Source organism: Anolis sagrei, chromosome 4 (genome assembly GCF_037176765.1).
Source record: "Anolis sagrei isolate rAnoSag1 chromosome 4, rAnoSag1.mat, whole genome shotgun sequence".
Classification (NCBI taxonomy): Eukaryota; Metazoa; Chordata; class Lepidosauria; order Squamata; family Dactyloidae; genus Anolis; species Anolis sagrei.
Window position 1 is genome coordinate 49,694,418 of NC_090024.1, and position 7,279 is coordinate 49,701,696.

At 45.2% G+C, this 7,279-nt stretch overlaps 1 protein-coding gene across 2 annotated transcripts in view; it reads right to left on the reverse strand.

The window, feature by feature from the left end:
- Positions 1-5,454, reverse strand: part of LYN (LYN proto-oncogene, Src family tyrosine kinase) — a 61,828-nt gene extending 56,374 nt beyond the window's left edge. Inside the window, exon 1 of one of the 2 annotated variants that reach the window (XM_060775338.2) lies at positions 5,098-5,454. The gene's annotated coding sequence lies outside the window, so the exon portion shown is untranslated. The remainder of the gene's footprint in view (positions 1-5,097) is intronic. The other variant, XM_060775335.2, reaches the window with a different exon arrangement.
- Positions 5,455-7,279: the final 1,825 nt, after the last annotated feature.

The window sequence follows — 7,279 nt, forward strand, 5'->3', positions numbered from 1 at the left end:
GCTAGCATCTCCCGAAGGATTCGATGCGGCTCACAATAGGCCGAAGCCCAACACAATACAACAATACAATATCTAGCAAATAAAAACAGTTAAGCAGAAAAACAATAACAATAGCAATACGACAAGACATTATTAAAAACTGAGTCGGCCGGAGTAGGGGTACAAGGTTAAAAGTGCTGATGTATCAGAGGGGTGTGGGATTATGATATAAGTGCGGTGTGCAGTGTGCTTCTGGGATTTGGTAGTGGGAGATTCCTAATCTGAAAAGGCACATTGGAACAGCCAGGTTTTCAAATTCTTTCTGAAGACTGCCAGTGTAGGGGCTTGTCTGAGATCTTTCGGGAGGGCGTTCCAGAGGCGGGGGGCCACCACGGAGAAGGCCCTGTCTCGCGTCCCCACCAAGCGCGCTTATGGTCTTTGGTGACCCCTCTGACACCACCTTGCGACCCACCCAGGGATCCTGACCCCCAGGTTGAGAAACACTGGTCTAATCGATCATTTAATGCTATTCTTAGGGAACATCTATACTGCTGAATTAATGCAGGTTAACTGCTGTGTCCAAATGTTTAAAAAAATGAGGCAACAGCACTCTTTGGCAGAGAAGGCTAAAGACCTTGTTAAAATACAACTCCATGGCACTGAAGAACTGCAGTCACAAACTTTATTCAATGTTCTTGTTATCTGTACAGCATGTGTATTGAACATGGTATTATTAAAAATGTTGAAGCTAGACCTGCATCTGGGTGGGTTATTTGTGCTTCTGACAAAGTCTGAATGAATGGATAAGCAGAAGCCTATCACTATCTGTGTTTACAAGGTTGTCTTTAAAAGTGACAAATTGTCAACATTGGTCAAGCTTTCTGATCTTAACAGGAAGACTGGAAAATGTGAGCCAGATACTTACAAAGCACTGAAAACAATAGGTTTTAAAAAAACAAATCCTCAACCTTGGGAGGCTGGACTAGATCAATGACCCTTCCAGGAGGTTGAAGGAAAAGTCAGCTACTGAAAATAACAAGGATTTCATTTTTTAAAGTAGCACATTGTGGTTTATATGGCATTCTGATAATGCCATATAATGCCTTTATGGGTCAGACACATGAACTGTTCACATATTGTCACACTTCCTCTTTTTAAAAAATGTGCTCTCTACTTGGTTTAGCTCAGACTGCTTTAAAAAAATTAAGAAAAGATGGGATGCTAAAGGAGGGTGAGTTATCAGGTTTCAGAGCTTGATAAAACCAGCTAATAAGAGAGAGAGAGATTCCTATCTCCCACTTGTAAAGTTGAACATTAGCATTTTGCAATAAAAGCCTGTGAAGTAGAGGTAGAAGGTGAGAGAAAGGGATATGTGCAACACCATCCCAGAAAACTCAGAGCTAAGAAGAAATTAAGAGTGAATCTACACCCGGCACAGGCAAACTTCGGCCTTCCAGGTGTTTTGGACTTCAGTTCTCACAATTCCTAACAGCCAGTAAACTGGCTGGGATTTCTGGGAGCTGAAGTCCAAAACATCTGGAGGGTCAAAGTTTGCCCATGCCTGATGTACACAGTAAAAAGATTTAAATTTGACACCACTTTAACTGCCATGGCTTAACACTATGGAATTCTGGGAGTTTTAGTTCTACAAGGTCTGTAACCTTCTCTGCATAAGAGTGCTGGTGCCTCATCAAACTACAGCTCCCATGTTTCCATAGCACTGCACCATAGCAGTTAAAGCAGGGGTCAAGCTGTATAACTCAGTGGTCCAAGGGGATAAACTACCAAGCTGCAGAATCTGCTGACCAGAAGGTTGGCAGTTTGAATCCGGGGGGGGGGGGGGAGCTCCCACTGTTAGGTCCAGCTTCTGCCAACTTAGTAGTTCGAAAACATGCAAACGTGAGTAGAACAATAGGTACTGGTCCTGTAATGCTCTTTGATTGTGGGTGAACTATAAATCAAAGTAACTACAACTCCCAAATGTCAAGCCTATTTTTGTTATTTGATTATGCCATTTGGGATTGATTATGCCATTTGGGAGTTGTAGTTGCTGGGATTTATAGTTCGCCTACAATCAAAGAGCATTCTGAATTCCATCAACAATGGAATTGAACCAAACTTGGCACAAAGAACTCCCATGACCAACAGAAAATACTGGAAGGGTTTGGTGGGCACTGACCTTGAGTTTGGGAGTTGTAGTTCACCTACATCCAGAGAGCACTGTGGACTCAAACAATGATGGATCTGGACCAAACTTGGCACAAGCACTCAATACGCCCAAATATGAACACAGATGGAGTTTGGGGAAAATAGACATTGACATTTAGGAGTTGTAGCCACTGGGATTCACAGTTCACCTACAATCAAAGAGCATTCTGAACCTCACGAATGACAGAATCGGGGCAAACTTCCCACACAGAACCCCCATGACCAACAGAAAATACTTAAGGCCACCCAATCCAACTCCCTTCACTAGGGCAAGAAAATGTAATCAAAGTCCTCCTGACAAAGAGCCATCCAGCCATAGAGATAGATAGATAGATAGATAGATAGATAGATAGATAGATAGGGAGTTGTAATTGCTGGGATTTATAGTTCACCTACAATCAAATAGCATGACAGAATTGAACCAACCGGGCATACAGGACTCCCATGACCAACAGAAAACACTAGAAGGATTTGGTGAGCATTGACCGTGAGTTTGGGAGTTGTAGTTCACCTACATCCAGAGACTACCATGGACTCAAACAATGATGGATCTGAACCAAACTTAGCACAAATATTCCATATGCCCAAATATAAACACAGAGTTTGGGGGAAATAGACCTTGACATTTGGGAGTTGTAGTTACTGGGAATTATAGTTCACCTACAATCAAAGAGTGTTCTGAACCCCACCAACGACAGAATTGGGCCAAACTTCCCACACAGAATCCCCATGACACACAGAAAGTACTCAAGGCCATCCAGTCCAACTCCCTTCACTAGGGCAAAAAAAGTAATCAAAGTCCTCCTGATATGATTCACACTCACACACAGATATAGTATCATAGATTTGAAAGGGACTCCTAAAGAAGGACAATCATATGTTGCGTGTTCCAGAGTAGGTAAAACAGACACTCTCCACATCAACACTGACAAGGAAACAGCAAGAAATACTGTTTACACACAAGCATAAAGAAATTACCTATATTAGAAATCAAAACTTTCTCATTACTTTATTTTCCAGATCAACAAACTGGGCTACAGCAACATGTGTCAGGGGGCAGCTAGTATATTATATAATACTAATATTATGAATGATGTATTGGTACTATGCTAATAATGTAGTATGTTTTATGTACATATGACTTGTGAGTCGCTCTGAGTCCCCTTCGGGGTGAGAAGGGCAGCATATAAATGTCATAAATAAATAAATAAATAAATAAATAAATAAATATTAAGGGGTCACGGCATTAGGAAGGTTGAGAACCACAGGTATAGATGCAGCCTTTGAACTAAAACAACGAAGTCCTTCCAGCGCCAGGTGGGAGCTGGGTTTGAAATTGGGCTTTTTGCCCGGAAGCGGTGGAGGGAAAAGGACAAAACAATAATAGCAAAAAGAAACACTACCCTGGCTTTGTTTTTGTGTTTAGTTTCCTTTCATCTTAGGTAAAATAAAATAAAAATGGGGGTGGGGTGAGTGTGAAATAAGCAGGATGCCTTAAGGAAGGATGCATCTGCACTGTAGAATGAATGCAGTTTGACACCCCTTTAAGTTTGGCACACTTTTAAGTTTGACAACCCATTAAGTGCCATGGCTCTCCTCTTGGCAAAGAGAAGGAGTGCCGCAGGGTTCCGTCCTGGGCCCGGTCCTGTTCAACATCTTTATTAATGACTTAGATGAAGGGTTAGAAGGCAGGATCATCAAGTTTGCAGATGACACCAAATTGGGAGGGATAGCCAATACTCCAGAGGACAGGAGCAGGATTCAAAACAATCTTGACAGATTAGAGAGATGGGCCAAAACTAACAAAATGAAGTTCAACAGTGACAAATGCAAGATACTCCACTTTGGCAGAAAAAAACAAAATGCAAAGATACAGAATGGGGGACAATGCCTGGCTCGAGAGCAGTACGTGTGAAAAAGATCTTGGAGTCCTCATGGACAACAAGTTAAACATGAGCCAACAATGTGATGTGGCGGCAAAAAAAAGCCAATGGGATCTTGGCCTGCATCAACAGGAGCATAGTGTCTAGATCTAGGGAAGTCATGCTACCCCTCTATTCTGCTTTGGTTAGACCACATCTGGAATATTGTGTCCAATTCTGGGCACCACAATTCAAGAGAGATATTGACAAGCTGGAATGTGTCCAGAGGAGGGCGACTAAAATAATCAAAGGTCTGGAGAACAAGCCCTATGAGGAGCAGCTTAAGGAGCTGGGAATGTTTAGCCTGAAGAAGAGAAGGCTGAGAGGAGACATGATAGCCATGTATAAATATGTAAGAGGAAGCCACAGGGAGGAGGGAGCAAGCTTGTTTTCTGCTTCCCTGGAGACTAGGACGGGAAACAATGGCTTCAAACTACAAGAAAGGAGATTCCATCTGAACATGAGGAAGAACTTCCTGACTGTGAGAGCCATTCAGCAGTGGAACTCTCTGCCCCGGAGTGTGGTGGAGGCTCCTTCTTTGGAAGCTTTTAAACAGAGGCTGGATGGCCATCTGTCAGGGGTGATTTGAAGGCAATATTCCTGCTTCTTGGCAGGGGGTTGGACTGGATGGCCCATGAGGTCTCTTCCAACTCTTTGATTCTATTATTCTAAGGGCAAAGGCATTATAAAAACACAAGGTAGTAAGTTAGAGTGGTGTTTAACTGCATTCATTTGGTGTAGATCAGGCATGGGCCCAACTTTGGCCCTCCAGGGGTTTTGGACTCCAACTCCCGCAATTCCTAACAGCCGTAGGCTGTTAGGAATTGCGGGAGTTGGGGTCCAAAACCCCTGGAGGGCCAAAGTTGGCCCATGCCTGGGGTAGATCAGATGCACCCTAAATCAATATCATTTGGGAGACGCAGAAGATACACGCCGCCCCTCCCTTTCCCTCCCCAACTTTCCCAAAGAGGCAAAACGAGAGACTTACTTTCCCGAAGGTGGCTTGATGGGCCCTCCGAGCACCCCAACTCGTCCTTTGCAAGAGCAAGCCTACGTTGGGTCTCTCCAAACAGCAGAGGAAGCGAAACCCCGGCGGCAAGCAGCGCAGAGAGGAACTTGGGCGACTTTCTCAGGCTCCGGCTGTTGCTTCAGTGGCGGCGGCTGAGGCTGAGGCCCCCGAGGTGGACTTCCTGGTCCTGGGAGATTTGCATAGTTCTCTTCTTCTGGAAGGCAACCAGGAGGGGAGGAGGAGGGGGGAGGTCGAAAAGGGAGCGCTCTCGTCCGCACAGAAAGCGGAGTAACTCCGCCGGGGAAAACCCGACTGAGCAAACCCAGCCTCTCTCTTCTGATCACCAAGCGGAGAGGTTGGGCAGCGAGCAGAGGACTTAGCAATTACGGTAATCTATTAGCCAGGGGTTAGTTTCAAGATAAATAGAACCACGTACCTTCCTTGTTCCTTAAGATAAGGGAAGCATTGTCACGTTGCAACCAAGACAAGACACCTAAGCGACTGGCTACAGCAGGCCTGGGCAAACTTCGGCCCTCCAGGTGTTTTGGATTTCAACTCCCACCATTCTTAACAGCCTCTCCCTCTCCAATCCCCAGCCAATCCCTCCCCAATGCCAGAAATACAGCTTAATGGTGTAACATTAGCAAATGTGGACCATTTCAGCTACCTTGGCGGCCACATCTCCACAAAAGTCAACATTGACACTGAAATTCAGCACTGCCTGAGCTTTGCGAGTGCAGCATTTTTCCGAATGAGGACCAGGACATCCGTAGGGATACCAAGGTGTTTATTTATAAAGCTATTGTCCTCCCAACCCTGCTATACACCTGCGAAACCTGGACTGTCGACAGATGCCACATGCAACTCCTAGAACAATTCAATCAGCGTTGCCTCCGAAAAATTCTGCAAATCTCTTGGGAAGACAAACGGACAAATGTCAGCATGCCGGAAGAAGCAAAGACCATCAGCATTGAAGCGATGGTCCTCCGCCATCAACTCTGCTGGACCAGCCACGTTGTCCGGATGCCCAACCACCATCTCCCAAAGCAGTTGCTATACTCCAAACTCAAGAACGGAAAACAGAATGTTGGAGGACAGGAAAAGAGATTTAAAGATGGGCGCAAAGCCAACCTTAAAACTCTGGCATAGACACTGAGAACTGGGAAGCCCTGGCCCTTGAGCACTCCAACTGGGGGTCAGCTGTGATCAGCAGTGCTGTAGTATTTGAAGAGGCACGAATGGAGGACAAAAGAGATAAATGTACCAAGTGGAAGGTGCATCAAGCCAGCCCTGATCAGGAAACCAATGCCCTCACTGCAGGAGAACATGCAGGTCAAGAATACGGCTCCACAGTCACCTATGGACCCACTGCCAGTACACTGATCTTGGAAGACAATCCCATTCAGACATGAGGGATCGCCTAAGTAAGTAACTGGCTGTTAGGAATGGTGGGAGTTGAAGTCCAAAACACTTGGCGGGTCGAAGTTTGTCTATGCATGGGCTACAGTCACCAAAAGACCCATCCTAACTCCAGTTTCCCTTCAGAAACTTAGGGTGCATCTACACTACAGAGTTAATGCAGTTTGGGCACCACCATTGAAGAGAGATATTGACAAGCTGTAATGTATCCAGAGGAGAGCAACTAAAATGATCATTCATCTGGAGAACAAGCCTATGAGGAGTGGCTTAAAGAGCTGGGCATGTTTAGCTTGCAGAAGAGTAGACTGAGAGGAGACATGATATTAGCCATGTATAAATATGTGAGGGGATGTCATAGGGAGGAGGGAGCAAGCTTGTTTTCTATTGCCTTGGAGACTAGGATGCAGAGCAATGGCTTCAAACTACAGGAAAGGAGATTCCACCTGAATATTAGGAAGAACTTTCTCACTGTGAGAACTGTTCAGCAGTGGAATTCTCTACCCCGAAGTGTGGTGGAGGTTCCTTCTATGGAGGCTTTTAAACAGAGGCTGGATGGCCATCTGTTGGGGGTGCTTTGAACATGATTGTCCTACTCTTCGCTGGGGGTTGAACTGGATGGCCCACAAGGTCTCTTCAACTCTAAGATTCTATGATACCACTGCAACTGCCACAGCTCAGATAAAGGTAAAGTTTTTCCCATGACATTAAGTCCAGTCGTGTCCACTTCTGGGGGGGGGGGGGG